Source organism: Taudactylus pleione, unplaced genomic scaffold (assembly GCF_031769625.1).
Source record: "Taudactylus pleione unplaced genomic scaffold, aTauple2 ptg000288l, whole genome shotgun sequence".
Taxonomy (NCBI): Eukaryota; Metazoa; Chordata; class Amphibia; order Anura; family Myobatrachidae; genus Taudactylus; species Taudactylus pleione.
The window spans coordinates 576,913-594,315 of NW_028284690.1; positions in this window are offsets into that span (position 1 = coordinate 576,913).

A 17,403-nucleotide genomic window follows, 5' to 3' on the forward strand; every position below is an offset into this window, starting at 1 on the left:
TATTGTTGTGTTATGATTAGCCAACCCCTATGACATTTCTGCAATGCCATTTGGAAATTGTTTATCAGGTCTCCTGTTTTTACTTTTTCGCACCATTGCAGGGGCAACCACATGGATACAACTGTTGAAGGCATGAATTGCTCTCCATTACTTCCAACAACTTGGATATTTGTTATATTTCTATATTGAGGCAAAACATGCTAGAGTAGTTCACATTTACTATTCAGAAAATTTCTGTCATTTTTTGAAAATATATTTTAGGTGTGTAATGCTTGAATTTTCCTCATTGTTTGACTTTGGACCAGCTGGAGGCATTCATTTTCTCCATTTGCAAGAACAAGCAGTGATATGATGCATCTTGAGGTCTTTGTCTCCCTCAAGTGGGCTTCTTCAAGGAAGTGCAATGGTTATAAGCAGCAGTAGATTGTGACATCATAGAATAATGTTGTTATATTGGCAGAATCTGCTAGCTGACTGTTTACATTCTAATGCCATGATGACTGCATGGCAGCCACTCCTGAACATTCTGTGGACAGTATGAACATTCCGTAGACAGTGTGAACATTCCAGTTAAGGTTCTAGACTGTCTGATTAATTACCGAGACAAGACATGAAGAAAGAAAGGCTGCCAGTTGGTTTGTGGATGTGGCAGAGGCTTGCAGGAGGCAGTGCATTCACAAATCATGCACCCAGAGAGAAAGAGAGGGAGGGAAAGAAGTCTGCATATGTTAAATTGATAACATAGAGATGAATTGAAAAAAAAGTAATAACTCCAAGGCTCTAAATGACATTGAAATCCTCTGCTCTCTTTGGGTAACATTAAATCAAAGAAATTAAAGTATAGATTAAAAAGGAGAAGGAAAGCATGGGGGAAAATTGAACCAGGCCAAATGAAAAAACATATATAGGAGAAAAGGACACAAATACAGGGGTGCATCTGCTGTTTGGTTTGGAGTTGCAGTGCTGTCTCCTAGATACCATGCTCCTAATTTACTGCTGCAGTTTCTAACTACCAGCTCAAGCTCTGACCCAATGAGTTGACCATACTTGAGAACAAAGCATAAATGATCTTTTTATAAACCAGTTTATATCAAATACCATTATAAATCAATGTATATGTGTTTACATTTATAATACTTACCATATGCTAAGCATCATATATTTAATCTTTTAAAGTCAACTAAGTGGGCAAACAGTGCAAATATTACTTCATTTACACTTAAAATGTACCAGCTGCAACATAATTTGTATATATGCAAAATACTTTGCAGCTAAACTTTATGCTTATAAATGAAGTAATGTATGCGCTATCTATCTGCTTAGTTAACATTTAAGCATTGAATTACTGGTGATTAGCATATGATAAGTACTGCAAATTATAATATATATATACATGTATTTATTTTTCATTTAAAAATAGCTCTCCCTAATTGTAGTAGTATATGATTTATACTACCCATTGTGTTCATCAGCAATTATTAATGTCTCTCTATGTGAGGTAGCTGCTTGTGTCTGATAAGTACCAAATCAGAAGCGCAACCCCCAAGCTTTGAGACATAAGAGAGCCTGAAGATCCTGAATCTAAGGTGCTGTTTGGCTCCTTTGTCAGGTGCACCCTGGTGCTCTGTGATGATGGGTCTTTGGCTTTTGTGGGTTAAAGAGAAATGGTGCTTATTTGCACAGCATGCTTTTACACTCTCCTGGTTGATTGGAGCCTACATCTATGGATTCTGTAAAAAAAAAAATATATATATATATATATATATAGGACTTGTGATGTTCTTGAGGTTGTGGTTATACACTACAGCGCTGTCTAGAACTAAGGCTTCCCTGTATTGGATCATGGGAGATTTTTCCACAGTACCAAGCAAAACCTATTGGCTGCAGCAGTACAGCTTCATGCCGTTAGGCCTGAAGTGACCTAGGGGAGTGCTCCAATCATTCAAGAAACAGCAAAAATGCACTGGGCACATGAGCCTCATTTCTCCCCATCAAGTCAGAACCACGAGGCCCATCTTTGACATCCAAAAGGCTCCTTAGAATACAAGGGTCTGCAGGCTCCCATCCACCACTAGGCTTGGGAACAAACTCCAACTTTGTCACATCACATACAAAAGTAGCCATGTAACATGTTGAAGAAAGGAACAGAAATCACAACTACCGTTAGGGGTAGTGTAAATCATATGCCATTACAATTAAGGAGACCATTTCTAAAAAAAAAATGGCTCCAGGGATCAAGGGTGCTCATGGGTCCCACTAGTATCGGTGAAGGGGGACCTGAAGATTCATTTTTTTCCCCTCAATGGGGGCCATTTGCTCTGAGGGGATGGGGAGAAATGAGGCCTATGCCCCCAGTGCTTGGTCTACAATCACATGTCAATACAACCTGCTGCTGCACTCACCTGTTTGCACTTTTGCATTTATAAACACTTCATATGATTCATTAAACAACTGATAAGAAGAGGACTGATCTTTTGGTGTCGCATTGTGTCTCCATGTCTTGTCTCCATTTATCTGCCTCTATTCAGGCCTAATTCTGGGACTAAAGTCAAAGTCCCTGTAAAGTGGATGTATTTGCGGAGGATTGGCTAATTAAATAATGAATATATTCTATTGTTGTGTTATGATTAGCCAACCCCTATGACATTTCTGCAATGCCATTTGGAAATTGTTTATCAGGTCTCCTGTTTTTACTTTTTCGCACCATTGCAGGGGCAACCACATGGATACAACTGTTGAAGGCATGAATTGCTCTCCATTACTTCCAACAACTTGGATATTTGTTATATTTCTATATTGAGGCAAAACATGCTAGAGTAGTTCACATTTACTATTCAGAAAATTTCTGTCATTTTTTGAAAATATATTTTAGGTGTGTAATGCTTGAATTTTCCTCATTGTTTGACTTTGGACCAGCTGGAGGCATTCATTTTCTCCATTTGCAAGAACAAGCAGTGATATGATGCATCTTGAGGTCTTTGTCTCCCTCAAGTGGGCTTCTTCAAGGAAGTGCAATGGTTATAAGCAGCAGTAGATTGTGACATCATAGAATAATGTTGTTATATTGGCAGAATCTGCTAGCTGACTGTTTACATTCTAATGCCATGATGACTGCATGGCAGCCACTCCTGAACATTCTGTGGACAGTATGAACATTCCGTAGACAGTGTGAACATTCCAGTTAAGGTTCTAGACTGTCTGATTAATTACCGAGACAAGACATGAAGAAAGAAAGGCTGCCAGTTGGTTTGTGGATGTGGCAGAGGCTTGCAGGAGGCAGTGCATTCACAAATCATGCACCCAGAGAGAAAGAGAGGGAGGGAAAGAAGTCTGCATATGTTAAATTGATAACATAGAGATGAATTGAAAAAAAAGTAATAACTCCAAGGCTCTAAATGACATTGAAATCCTCTGCTCTCTTTGGGTAACATTAAATCAAAGAAATTAAAGTATAGATTAAAAAGGAGAAGGAAAGCATGGGGGAAAATTGAACCAGGCCAAATGAAAAAACATATATAGGAGAAAAGGACACAAATACAGGGGTGCATCTGCTGTTTGGTTTGGAGTTGCAGTGCTGTCTCCTAGATACCATGCTCCTAATTTACTGCTGCAGTTTCTAACTACCAGCTCAAGCTCTGACCCAATGAGTTGACCATACTTGAGAACAAAGCATAAATGATCTTTTTATAAACCAGTTTATATCAAATACCATTATAAATCAATGTATATGTGTTTACATTTATAATACTTACCATATGCTAAGCATCATATATTTAATCTTTTAAAGTCAACTAAGTGGGCAAACAGTGCAAATATTACTTCATTTACACTTAAAATGTACCAGCTGCAACATAATTTGTATATATGCAAAATACTTTGCAGCTAAACTTTATGCTTATAAATGAAGTAATGTATGCGCTATCTATCTGCTTAGTTAACATTTAAGCATTGAATTACTGGTGATTAGCATATGATAAGTACTGCAAATTATAATATATATATACATGTATTTATTTTTCATTTAAAAATAGCTCTCCCTAATTGTAGTAGTATATGATTTATACTACCCATTGTGTTCATCAGCAATTATTAATGTCTCTCTATGTGAGGTAGCTGCTTGTGTCTGATAAGTACCAAATCAGAAGCGCAACCCCCAAGCTTTGAGACATAAGAGAGCCTGAAGATCCTGAATCTAAGGTGCTGTTTGGCTCCTTTGTCAGGTGCACCCTGGTGCTCTGTGATGATGGGTCTTTGGCTTTTGTGGGTTAAAGAGAAATGGTGCTTATTTGCACAGCATGCTTTTACACTCTCCTGGTTGATTGGAGCCTACATCTATGGATTCTGTAAAAAAAAAAATATATATATATATATATATATAGGACTTGTGATGTTCTTGAGGTTGTGGTTATACACTACAGCGCTGTCTAGAACTAAGGCTTCCCTGTATTGGATCATGGGAGATTTTTCCACAGTACCAAGCAAAACCTATTGGCTGCAGCAGTACAGCTTCATGCCGTTAGGCCTGAAGTGACCTAGGGGAGTGCTCCAATCATTCAAGAAACAGCAAAAATGCACTGGGCACATGAGCCTCATTTCTCCCCATCAAGTCAGAACCACGAGGCCCATCTTTGACATCCAAAAGGCTCCTTAGAATACAAGGGTCTGCAGGCTCCCATCCACCACTAGGCTTGGGAACAAACTCCAACTTTGTCACATCACATACAAAAGTAGCCATGTAACATGTTGAAGAAAGGAACAGAAATCACAACTACCGTTAGGGGTAGTGTAAATCATATGCCATTACAATTAAGGAGACCATTTCTAAAAAAAAAATGGCTCCAGGGATCAAGGGTGCTCATGGGTCCCACTAGTATCGGTGAAGGGGGACCTGAAGATTCATTTTTTTCCCCTCAATGGGGGCCATTTGCTCTGAGGGGATGGGGAGAAATGAGGCCTATGCCCCCAGTGCTTGGTCTACAATCACATGTCAATACAACCTGCTGCTGCACTCACCTGTTTGCACTTTTGCATTTATAAACACTTCATATGATTCATTAAACAACTGATAAGAAGAGGACTGATCTTTTGGTGTCGCATTGTGTCTCCATGTCTTGTCTCCATTTATCTGCCTCTATTCAGGCCTAATTCTGGGACTAAAGTCAAAGTCCCTGTAAAGTGGATGTATTTGCGGAGGATTGGCTAATTAAATAATGAATATATTCTATTGTTGTGTTATGATTAGCCAACCCCTATGACATTTCTGCAATGCCATTTGGAAATTGTTTATCAGGTCTCCTGTTTTTACTTTTTCGCACCATTGCAGGGGCAACCACATGGATACAACTGTTGAAGGCATGAATTGCTCTCCATTACTTCCAACAACTTGGATATTTGTTATATTTCTATATTGAGGCAAAACATGCTAGAGTAGTTCACATTTACTATTCAGAAAATTTCTGTCATTTTTTGAAAATATATTTTAGGTGTGTAATGCTTGAATTTTCCTCATTGTTTGACTTTGGACCAGCTGGAGGCATTCATTTTCTCCATTTGCAAGAACAAGCAGTGATATGATGCATCTTGAGGTCTTTGTCTCCCTCAAGTGGGCTTCTTCAAGGAAGTGCAATGGTTATAAGCAGCAGTAGATTGTGACATCATAGAATAATGTTGTTATATTGGCAGAATCTGCTAGCTGACTGTTTACATTCTAATGCCATGATGACTGCATGGCAGCCACTCCTGAACATTCTGTGGACAGTATGAACATTCCGTAGACAGTGTGAACATTCCAGTTAAGGTTCTAGACTGTCTGATTAATTACCGAGACAAGACATGAAGAAAGAAAGGCTGCCAGTTGGTTTGTGGATGTGGCAGAGGCTTGCAGGAGGCAGTGCATTCACAAATCATGCACCCAGAGAGAAAGAGAGGGAGGGAAAGAAGTCTGCATATGTTAAATTGATAACATAGAGATGAATTGAAAAAAAAGTAATAACTCCAAGGCTCTAAATGACATTGAAATCCTCTGCTCTCTTTGGGTAACATTAAATCAAAGAAATTAAAGTATAGATTAAAAAGGAGAAGGAAAGCATGGGGGAAAATTGAACCAGGCCAAATGAAAAAACATATATAGGAGAAAAGGACACAAATACAGGGGTGCATCTGCTGTTTGGTTTGGAGTTGCAGTGCTGTCTCCTAGATACCATGCTCCTAATTTACTGCTGCAGTTTCTAACTACCAGCTCAAGCTCTGACCCAATGAGTTGACCATACTTGAGAACAAAGCATAAATGATCTTTTTATAAACCAGTTTATATCAAATACCATTATAAATCAATGTATATGTGTTTACATTTATAATACTTACCATATGCTAAGCATCATATATTTAATCTTTTAAAGTCAACTAAGTGGGCAAACAGTGCAAATATTACTTCATTTACACTTAAAATGTACCAGCTGCAACATAATTTGTATATATGCAAAATACTTTGCAGCTAAACTTTATGCTTATAAATGAAGTAATGTATGCGCTATCTATCTGCTTAGTTAACATTTAAGCATTGAATTACTGGTGATTAGCATATGATAAGTACTGCAAATTATAATATATATATACATGTATTTATTTTTCATTTAAAAATAGCTCTCCCTAATTGTAGTAGTATATGATTTATACTACCCATTGTGTTCATCAGCAATTATTAATGTCTCTCTATGTGAGGTAGCTGCTTGTGTCTGATAAGTACCAAATCAGAAGCGCAACCCCCAAGCTTTGAGACATAAGGGAGCCTGAAGATCCTGAATCTAAGGTGCTGTTTGGCTCCTTTGTCAGGTGCACCCTGGTGCTCTGTGATGATGGGTCTTTGGCTTTTGTGGGTTAAAGAGAAATGGTGCTTATTTGCACAGCATGCTTTTACACTCTCCTGGGTGATTGGAGCCTACATCTATGGATTCTGTAAAAAAAAATAATATATATATATATATATATATAGGACTTGTGATGTTCTTGAGGTTGTGGTTATACACTACAGCGCTGTCTAGAACTAAGGCTTCCCTGTATTGGATCATGGTAGATTTTTCCACAGTACCAAGCAAAACCTATTGGCTGCAGCAGTACAGCTTCATGCCGTTAGGCCTGAAGTGACCTAGGGGAGTGCTCCAATCATTCAAGAAACAGCAAAAATGCACTGGGCACATGAGCCTCATTTCTCCCCATCAAGTCAGAACCACGAGGCCCATCTTTGACATCCAAAAGGCTCCTTAGAATACAAGGGTCTGCAGGCTCCCATCCACCACTAGGCTTGGGAACAAACTCCAACTTTGTCACATCACATACAAAAGTAGCCATGTAACATGTTGAAGAAAGGAACAGAAATCACAACTACCGTTAGGGGTAGTGTAAATCATATGCCATTACAATTAAGGAGACCATTTCTAAAAAAAAAATGGCTCCAGGGATCAAGGGTGCTCATGGGTCCCACTAGTATCGGTGAAGGGGGACCTGAAGATTCATTTTTTTCCCCTCAATGGGGGCCATTTGCTCTGAGGGGATGGGGAGAAATGAGGCCTATGCCCCCAGTGCTTGGTCTACAATCACATGTCAATACAACCTGCTGCTGCACTCACCTGTTTGCACTTTTGCATTTATAAACACTTCATATGATTCATTAAACAACTGATAAGAAGAGGACTGATCTTTTGGTGTCGCATTGTGTCTCCATGTCTTGTCTCCATTTATCTGCCTCTATTCAGGCCTAATTCTGGGACTAAAGTCAAAGTCCCTGTAAAGTGGATGTATTTGCGGAGGATTGGCTAATTAAATAATGAATATATTCTATTGTTGTGTTATGATTAGCCAACCCCTATGACATTTCTGCAATGCCATTTGGAAATTGTTTATCAGGTCTCCTGTTTTTACTTTTTCGCACCATTGCAGGGGCAACCACATGGATACAACTGTTGAAGGCATGAATTGCTCTCCATTACTTCCAACAACTTGGATATTTGTTATATTTCTATATTGAGGCAAAACATGCTAGAGTAGTTCACATTTACTATTCAGAAAATTTCTGTCATTTTTTGAAAATATATTTTAGGTGTGTAATGCTTGAATTTTCCTCATTGTTTGACTTTGGACCAGCTGGAGGCATTCATTTTCTCCATTTGCAAGAACAAGCAGTGATATGATGCATCTTGAGGTCTTTGTCTCCCTCAAGTGGGCTTCTTCAAGGAAGTGCAATGGTTATAAGCAGCAGTAGATTGTGACATCATAGAATAATGTTGTTATATTGGCAGAATCTGCTAGCTGACTGTTTACATTCTAATGCCATGATGACTGCATGGCAGCCACTCCTGAACATTCTGTGGACAGTATGAACATTCCGTAGACAGTGTGAACATTCCAGTTAAGGTTCTAGACTGTCTGATTAATTACCGAGACAAGACATGAAGAAAGAAAGGCTGCCAGTTGGTTTGTGGATGTGGCAGAGGCTTGCAGGAGGCAGTGCATTCACAAATCATGCACCCAGAGAGAAAGAGAGGGAGGGAAAGAAGTCTGCATATGTTAAATTGATAACATAGAGATGAATTGAAAAAAAAGTAATAACTCCAAGGCTCTAAATGACATTGAAATCCTCTGCTCTCTTTGGGTAACATTAAATCAAAGAAATTAAAGTATAGATTAAAAAGGAGAAGGAAAGCATGGGGGAAAATTGAACCAGGCCAAATGAAAAAACATATATAGGAGAAAAGGACACAAATACAGGGGTGCATCTGCTGTTTGGTTTGGAGTTGCAGTGCTGTCTCCTAGATACCATGCTCCTAATTTACTGCTGCAGTTTCTAACTACCAGCTCAAGCTCTGACCCAATGAGTTGACCATACTTGAGAACAAAGCATAAATGATCTTTTTATAAACCAGTTTATATCAAATACCATTATAAATCAATGTATATGTGTTTACATTTATAATACTTACCATATGCTAAGCATCATATATTTAATCTTTTAAAGTCAACTAAGTGGGCAAACAGTGCAAATATTACTTCATTTACACTTAAAATGTACCAGCTGCAACATAATTTGTATATATGCAAAATACTTTGCAGCTAAACTTTATGCTTATAAATGAAGTAATGTATGCGCTATCTATCTGCTTAGTTAACATTTAAGCATTGAATTACTGGTGATTAGCATATGATAAGTACTGCAAATTATAATATATATATACATGTATTTATTTTTCATTTAAAAATAGCTCTCCCTAATTGTAGTAGTATATGATTTATACTACCCATTGTGTTCATCAGCAATTATTAATGTCTCTCTATGTGAGGTAGCTGCTTGTGTCTGATAAGTACCAAATCAGAAGCGCAACCCCCAAGCTTTGAGACATAAGGGAGCCTGAAGATCCTGAATCTAAGGTGCTGTTTGGCTCCTTTGTCAGGTGCACCCTGGTGCTCTGTGATGATGGGTCTTTGGCTTTTGTGGGTTAAAGAGAAATGGTGCTTATTTGCACAGCATGCTTTTACACTCTCCTGGGTGATTGGAGCCTACATCTATGGATTCTGTAAAAAAAAATAATATATATATATATATATATATAGGACTTGTGATGTTCTTGAGGTTGTGGTTATACACTACAGCGCTGTCTAGAACTAAGGCTTCCCTGTATTGGATCATGGTAGATTTTTCCACAGTACCAAGCAAAACCTATTGGCTGCAGCAGTACAGCTTCATGCCGTTAGGCCTGAAGTGACCTAGGGGAGTGCTCCAATCATTCAAGAAACAGCAAAAATGCACTGGGCACATGAGCCTCATTTCTCCCCATCAAGTCAGAACCACGAGGCCCATCTTTGACATCCAAAAGGCTCCTTAGAATACAAGGGTCTGCAGGCTCCCATCCACCACTAGGCTTGGGAACAAACTCCAACTTTGTCACATCACATACAAAAGTAGCCATGTAACATGTTGAAGAAAGGAACAGAAATCACAACTACCGTTAGGGGTAGTGTAAATCATATGCCATTACAATTAAGGAGACCATTTCTAAAAAAAAAATGGCTCCAGGGATCAAGGGTGCTCATGGGTCCCACTAGTATCGGTGAAGGGGGACCTGAAGATTCATTTTTTTCCCCTCAATGGGGGCCATTTGCTCTGAGGGGATGGGGAGAAATGAGGCCTATGCCCCCAGTGCTTGGTCTACAATCACATGTCAATACAACCTGCTGCTGCACTCACCTGTTTGCACTTTTGCATTTATAAACACTTCATATGATTCATTAAACAACTGATAAGAAGAGGACTGATCTTTTGGTGTCGCATTGTGTCTCCATGTCTTGTCTCCATTTATCTGCCTCTATTCAGGCCTAATTCTGGGACTAAAGTCAAAGTCCCTGTAAAGTGGATGTATTTGCGGAGGATTGGCTAATTAAATAATGAATATATTCTATTGTTGTGTTATGATTAGCCAACCCCTATGACATTTCTGCAATGCCATTTGGAAATTGTTTATCAGGTCTCCTGTTTTTACTTTTTCGCACCATTGCAGGGGCAACCACATGGATACAACTGTTGAAGGCATGAATTGCTCTCCATTACTTCCAACAACTTGGATATTTGTTATATTTCTATATTGAGGCAAAACATGCTAGAGTAGTTCACATTTACTATTCAGAAAATTTCTGTCATTTTTTGAAAATATATTTTAGGTGTGTAATGCTTGAATTTTCCTCATTGTTTGACTTTGGACCAGCTGGAGGCATTCATTTTCTCCATTTGCAAGAACAAGCAGTGATATGATGCATCTTGAGGTCTTTGTCTCCCTCAAGTGGGCTTCTTCAAGGAAGTGCAATGGTTATAAGCAGCAGTAGATTGTGACATCATAGAATAATGTTGTTATATTGGCAGAATCTGCTAGCTGACTGTTTACATTCTAATGCCATGATGACTGCATGGCAGCCACTCCTGAACATTCTGTGGACAGTATGAACATTCCGTAGACAGTGTGAACATTCCAGTTAAGGTTCTAGACTGTCTGATTAATTACCGAGACAAGACATGAAGAAAGAAAGGCTGCCAGTTGGTTTGTGGATGTGGCAGAGGCTTGCAGGAGGCAGTGCATTCACAAATCATGCACCCAGAGAGAAAGAGAGGGAGGGAAAGAAGTCTGCATATGTTAAATTGATAACATAGAGATGAATTGAAAAAAAAGTAATAACTCCAAGGCTCTAAATGACATTGAAATCCTCTGCTCTCTTTGGGTAACATTAAATCAAAGAAATTAAAGTATAGATTAAAAAGGAGAAGGAAAGCATGGGGGAAAATTGAACCAGGCCAAATGAAAAAACATATATAGGAGAAAAGGACACAAATACAGGGGTGCATCTGCTGTTTGGTTTGGAGTTGCAGTGCTGTCTCCTAGATACCATGCTCCTAATTTACTGCTGCAGTTTCTAACTACCAGCTCAAGCTCTGACCCAATGAGTTGACCATACTTGAGAACAAAGCATAAATGATCTTTTTATAAACCAGTTTATATCAAATACCATTATAAATCAATGTATATGTGTTTACATTTATAATACTTACCATATGCTAAGCATCATATATTTAATCTTTTAAAGTCAACTAAGTGGGCAAACAGTGCAAATATTACTTCATTTACACTTAAAATGTACCAGCTGCAACATAATTTGTATATATGCAAAATACTTTGCAGCTAAACTTTATGCTTATAAATGAAGTAATGTATGCGCTATCTATCTGCTTAGTTAACATTTAAGCATTGAATTACTGGTGATTAGCATATGATAAGTACTGCAAATTATAATATATATATACATGTATTTATTTTTCATTTAAAAATAGCTCTCCCTAATTGTAGTAGTATATGATTTATACTACCCATTGTGTTCATCAGCAATTATTAATGTCTCTCTATGTGAGGTAGCTGCTTGTGTCTGATAAGTACCAAATCAGAAGCGCAACCCCCAAGCTTTGAGACATAAGAGAGCCTGAAGATCCTGAATCTAAGGTGCTGTTTGGCTCCTTTGTCAGGTGCACCCTGGTGCTCTGTGATGATGGGTCTTTGGCTTTTGTGGGTTAAAGAGAAATGGTGCTTATTTGCACAGCATGCTTTTACACTCTCCTGGTTGATTGGAGCCTACATCTATGGATTCTGTAAAAAAAAAAATATATATATATATATATATATAGGACTTGTGATGTTCTTGAGGTTGTGGTTATACACTACAGCGCTGTCTAGAACTAAGGCTTCCCTGTATTGGATCATGGGAGATTTTTCCACAGTACCAAGCAAAACCTATTGGCTGCAGCAGTACAGCTTCATGCCGTTAGGCCTGAAGTGACCTAGGGGAGTGCTCCAATCATTCAAGAAACAGCAAAAATGCACTGGGCACATGAGCCTCATTTCTCCCCATCAAGTCAGAACCACAAGGCCCATCTTTGACATCCAAAAGGCTCCTTAGAATACAAGGGTCTGCAGGCTCCCATCCACCACTAGGCTTGGGAACAAACTCCAACTTTGTCACATCACATACAAAAGTAGCCATGTAACATGTTGAAGAAAGGAACAGAAATCACAACTACCGTTAGGGGTAGTGTAAATCATATGCCATTACAATTAAGGAGACCATTTCTAAAAAAAAAATGGCTCCAGGGATCAAGGGTGCTCATGGGTCCCACTAGTATCGGTGAAGGGGGACCTGAAGATTCATTTTTTTCCCCTCAATGGGGGCCATTTGCTCTGAGGGGATGGGGAGAAATGAGGCCTATGCCCCCAGTGCTTGGTCTACAATCACATGTCAATACAACCTGCTGCTGCACTCACCTGTTTGCACTTTTGCATTTATAAACACTTCATATGATTCATTAAACAACTGATAAGAAGAGGACTGATCTTTTGGTGTCGCATTGTGTCTCCATGTCTTGTCTCCATTTATCTGCCTCTATTCAGGCCTAATTCTGGGACTAAAGTCAAAGTCCCTGTAAAGTGGATGTATTTGCGGAGGATTGGCTAATTAAATAATGAATATATTCTATTGTTGTGTTATGATTAGCCAACCCCTATGACATTTCTGCAATGCCATTTGGAAATTGTTTATCAGGTCTCCTGTTTTTACTTTTTCGCACCATTGCAGGGGCAACCACATGGATACAACTGTTGAAGGCATGAATTGCTCTCCATTACTTCCAACAACTTGGATATTTGTTATATTTCTATATTGAGGCAAAACATGCTAGAGTAGTTCACATTTACTATTCAGAAAATTTCTGTCATTTTTTGAAAATATATTTTAGGTGTGTAATGCTTGAATTTTCCTCATTGTTTGACTTTGGACCAGCTGGAGGCATTCATTTTCTCCATTTGCAAGAACAAGCAGTGATATGATGCATCTTGAGGTCTTTGTCTCCCTCAAGTGGGCTTCTTCAAGGAAGTGCAATGGTTATAAGCAGCAGTAGATTGTGACATCATAGAATAATGTTGTTATATTGGCAGAATCTGCTAGCTGACTGTTTACATTCTAATGCCATGATGACTGCATGGCAGCCACTCCTGAACATTCTGTGGACAGTATGAACATTCCGTAGACAGTGTGAACATTCCAGTTAAGGTTCTAGACTGTCTGATTAATTACCGAGACAAGACATGAAGAAAGAAAGGCTGCCAGTTGGTTTGTGGATGTGGCAGAGGCTTGCAGGAGGCAGTGCATTCACAAATCATGCACCCAGAGAGAAAGAGAGGGAGGGAAAGAAGTCTGCATATGTTAAATTGATAACATAGAGATGAATTGAAAAAAAAGTAATAACTCCAAGGCTCTAAATGACATTGAAATCCTCTGCTCTCTTTGGGTAACATTAAATCAAAGAAATTAAAGTATAGATTAAAAAGGAGAAGGAAAGCATGGGGGAAAATTGAACCAGGCCAAATGAAAAAACATATATAGGAGAAAAGGACACAAATACAGGGGTGCATCTGCTGTTTGGTTTGGAGTTGCAGTGCTGTCTCCTAGATACCATGCTCCTAATTTACTGCTGCAGTTTCTAACTACCAGCTCAAGCTCTGACCCAATGAGTTGACCATACTTGAGAACAAAGCATAAATGATCTTTTTATAAACCAGTTTATATCAAATACCATTATAAATCAATGTATATGTGTTTACATTTATAATACTTACCATATGCTAAGCATCATATATTTAATCTTTTAAAGTCAACTAAGTGGGCAAACAGTGCAAATATTACTTCATTTACACTTAAAATGTACCAGCTGCAACATAATTTGTATATATGCAAAATACTTTGCAGCTAAACTTTATGCTTATAAATGAAGTAATGTATGCGCTATCTATCTGCTTAGTTAACATTTAAGCATTGAATTACTGGTGATTAGCATATGATAAGTACTGCAAATTATAATATATATATACATGTATTTATTTTTCATTTAAAAATAGCTCTCCCTAATTGTAGTAGTATATGATTTATACTACCCATTGTGTTCATCAGCAATTATTAATGTCTCTCTATGTGAGGTAGCTGCTTGTGTCTGATAAGTACCAAATCAGAAGCGCAACCCCCAAGCTTTGAGACATAAGAGAGCCTGAAGATCCTGAATCTAAGGTGCTGTTTGGCTCCTTTGTCAGGTGCACCCTGGTGCTCTGTGATGATGGGTCTTTGGCTTTTGTGGGTTAAAGAGAAATGGTGCTTATTTGCACAGCATGCTTTTACACTCTCCTGGGTGATTGGAGCCTACATCTATGGATTCTGTAAAAAATATATATATATATATATATAGGACTTGTGATGTTCTTGAGGTTGTGGTTATACACTACAGCGCTGTCTAGAACTAAGGCTTCCCTGTATTGGATCATGGTAGATTTTTCCACAGTACCAAGCAAAACCTATTGGCTGCAGCAGTACAGCTTCATGCCGTTAGGCCTGAAGTGACCTAGGGGAGTGCTCCAATCATTCAAGAAACAGCAAAAATGCACTGGGCACATGAGCCTCATTTCTCCCCATCAAGTCAGAACCACGAGGCCCATCTTTGACATCCAAAAGGCTCCTTAGAATACAAGGGTCTGCAGGCTCCCATCCACCACTAGGCTTGGGAACAAACTCCAACTTTGTCACATCACATACAAAAGTAGCCATGTAACATGTTGAAGAAAGGAACAGAAATCACAACTACCATTAGGGGTAGTGTAAATCATATGCCATTACAATTAAGGAGACCATTTCTAAAAAAAAAATGGCTCCAGGGATCAAGGGTGCTCATGGGTCCCACTAGTATCGGTGAAGGGGGACCTGAAGATTCATTTTTTTCCCCTCAATGGGGGCCATTTGCTCTGAGGGGATGGGGAGAAATGAGGCCTATGCCCCCAGTGCTTGGTCTACAATCACATGTCAATACAACCTGCTGCTGCACTCACCTGTTTGCACTTTTGCATTTATAAACACTTCATATGATTCATTAAACAACTGATAAGAAGAGGACTGATCTTTTGGTGTCGCATTGTGTCTCCATGTCTTGTCTCCATTTATCTGCCTCTATTCAGGCCTAATTCTGGGACTAAAGTCAAAGTCCCTGTAAAGTGGATGTATTTGCGGAGGATTGGCTAATTAAATAATGAATATATTCTATTGTTGTGTTATGATTAGCCAACCCCTATGACATTTCTGCAATGCCATTTGGAAATTGTTTATCAGGTCTCCTGTTTTTACTTTTTCGCACCATTGCAGGGGCAACCACATGGATACAACTGTTGAAGGCATGAATTGCTCTCCATTACTTCCAACAACTTGGATATTTGTTATATTTCTATATTGAGGCAAAACATGCTAGAGTAGTTCACATTTACTATTCAGAAAATTTCTGTCATTTTTTGAAAATATATTTTAGGTGTGTAATGCTTGAATTTTCCTCATTGTTTGACTTTGGACCAGCTGGAGGCATTCATTTTCTCCATTTGCAAGAACAAGCAGTGATATGATGCATCTTGAGGTCTTTGTCTCCCTCAAGTGGGCTTCTTCAAGGAAGTGCAATGGTTATAAGCAGCAGTAGATTGTGACATCATAGAATAATGTTGTTATATTGGCAGAATCTGCTAGCTGACTGTTTACATTCTAATGCCATGATGACTGCATGGCAGCCACTCCTGAACATTCTGTGGACAGTATGAACATTCCGTAGACAGTGTGAACATTCCAGTTAAGGTTCTAGACTGTCTGATTAATTACCGAGACAAGACATGAAGAAAGAAAGGCTGCCAGTTGGTTTGTGGATGTGGCAGAGGCTTGCAGGAGGCAGTGCATTCACAAATCATGCACCCAGAGAGAAAGAGAGGGAGGGAAAGAAGTCTGCATATGTTAAATTGATAACATAGAGATGAATTGAAAAAAAAGTAATAACTCCAAGGCTCTAAATGACATTGAAATCCTCTGCTCTCTTTGGGTAACATTAAATCAAAGAAATTAAAGTATAGATTAAAAAGGAGAAGGAAAGCATGGGGGAAAATTGAACCAGGCCAAATGAAAAAACATATATAGGAGAAAAGGACACAAATACAGGGGTGCATCTGCTGTTTGGTTTGGAGTTGCAGTGCTGTCTCCTAGATACCATGCTCCTAATTTACTGCTGCAGTTTCTAACTACCAGCTCAAGCTCTGACCCAATGAGTTGACCATACTTGAGAACAAAGCATAAATGATCTTTTTATAAACCAGTTTATATCAAATACCATTATAAATCAATGTATATGTGTTTACATTTATAATACTTACCATATGCTAAGCATCATATATTTAATCTTTTAAAGTCAACTAAGTGGGCAAACAGTGCAAATATTACTTCATTTACACTTAAAATGTACCAGCTGCAACATAATTTGTATATATGCAAAATACTTTGCAGCTAAACTTTATGCTTATAAATGAAGTAATGTATGCGCTATCTATCTGCTTAGTTAACATTTAAGCATTGAATTACTGGTGATTAGCATATGATAAGTACTGCAAATTATAATATATATATACATGTATTTATTTTTCATTTAAAAATAGCTCTCCCTAATTGTAGTAGTATATGATTTATACTACCCATTGTGTTCATCAGCAATTATTAATGTCTCTCTATGTGAGGTAGCTGCTTGTGTCTGATAAGTACCAAATCAGAAGCGCAACCCCCAAGCTTTGAGACATAAGAGAGCCTGAAGATCCTGAATCTAAGGTGCTGTTTGGCTCCTTTGTCAGGTGCACCCTGGTGCTCTGTGATGATGGGTCTTTGGCTTTTGTGGGTTAAAGAGAAATGGTGCTTATTTGCACAGCATGCTTTTACACTCTCCTGGGTGATTGGAGCCTACATCTATGGATTCTGTAAAAAATA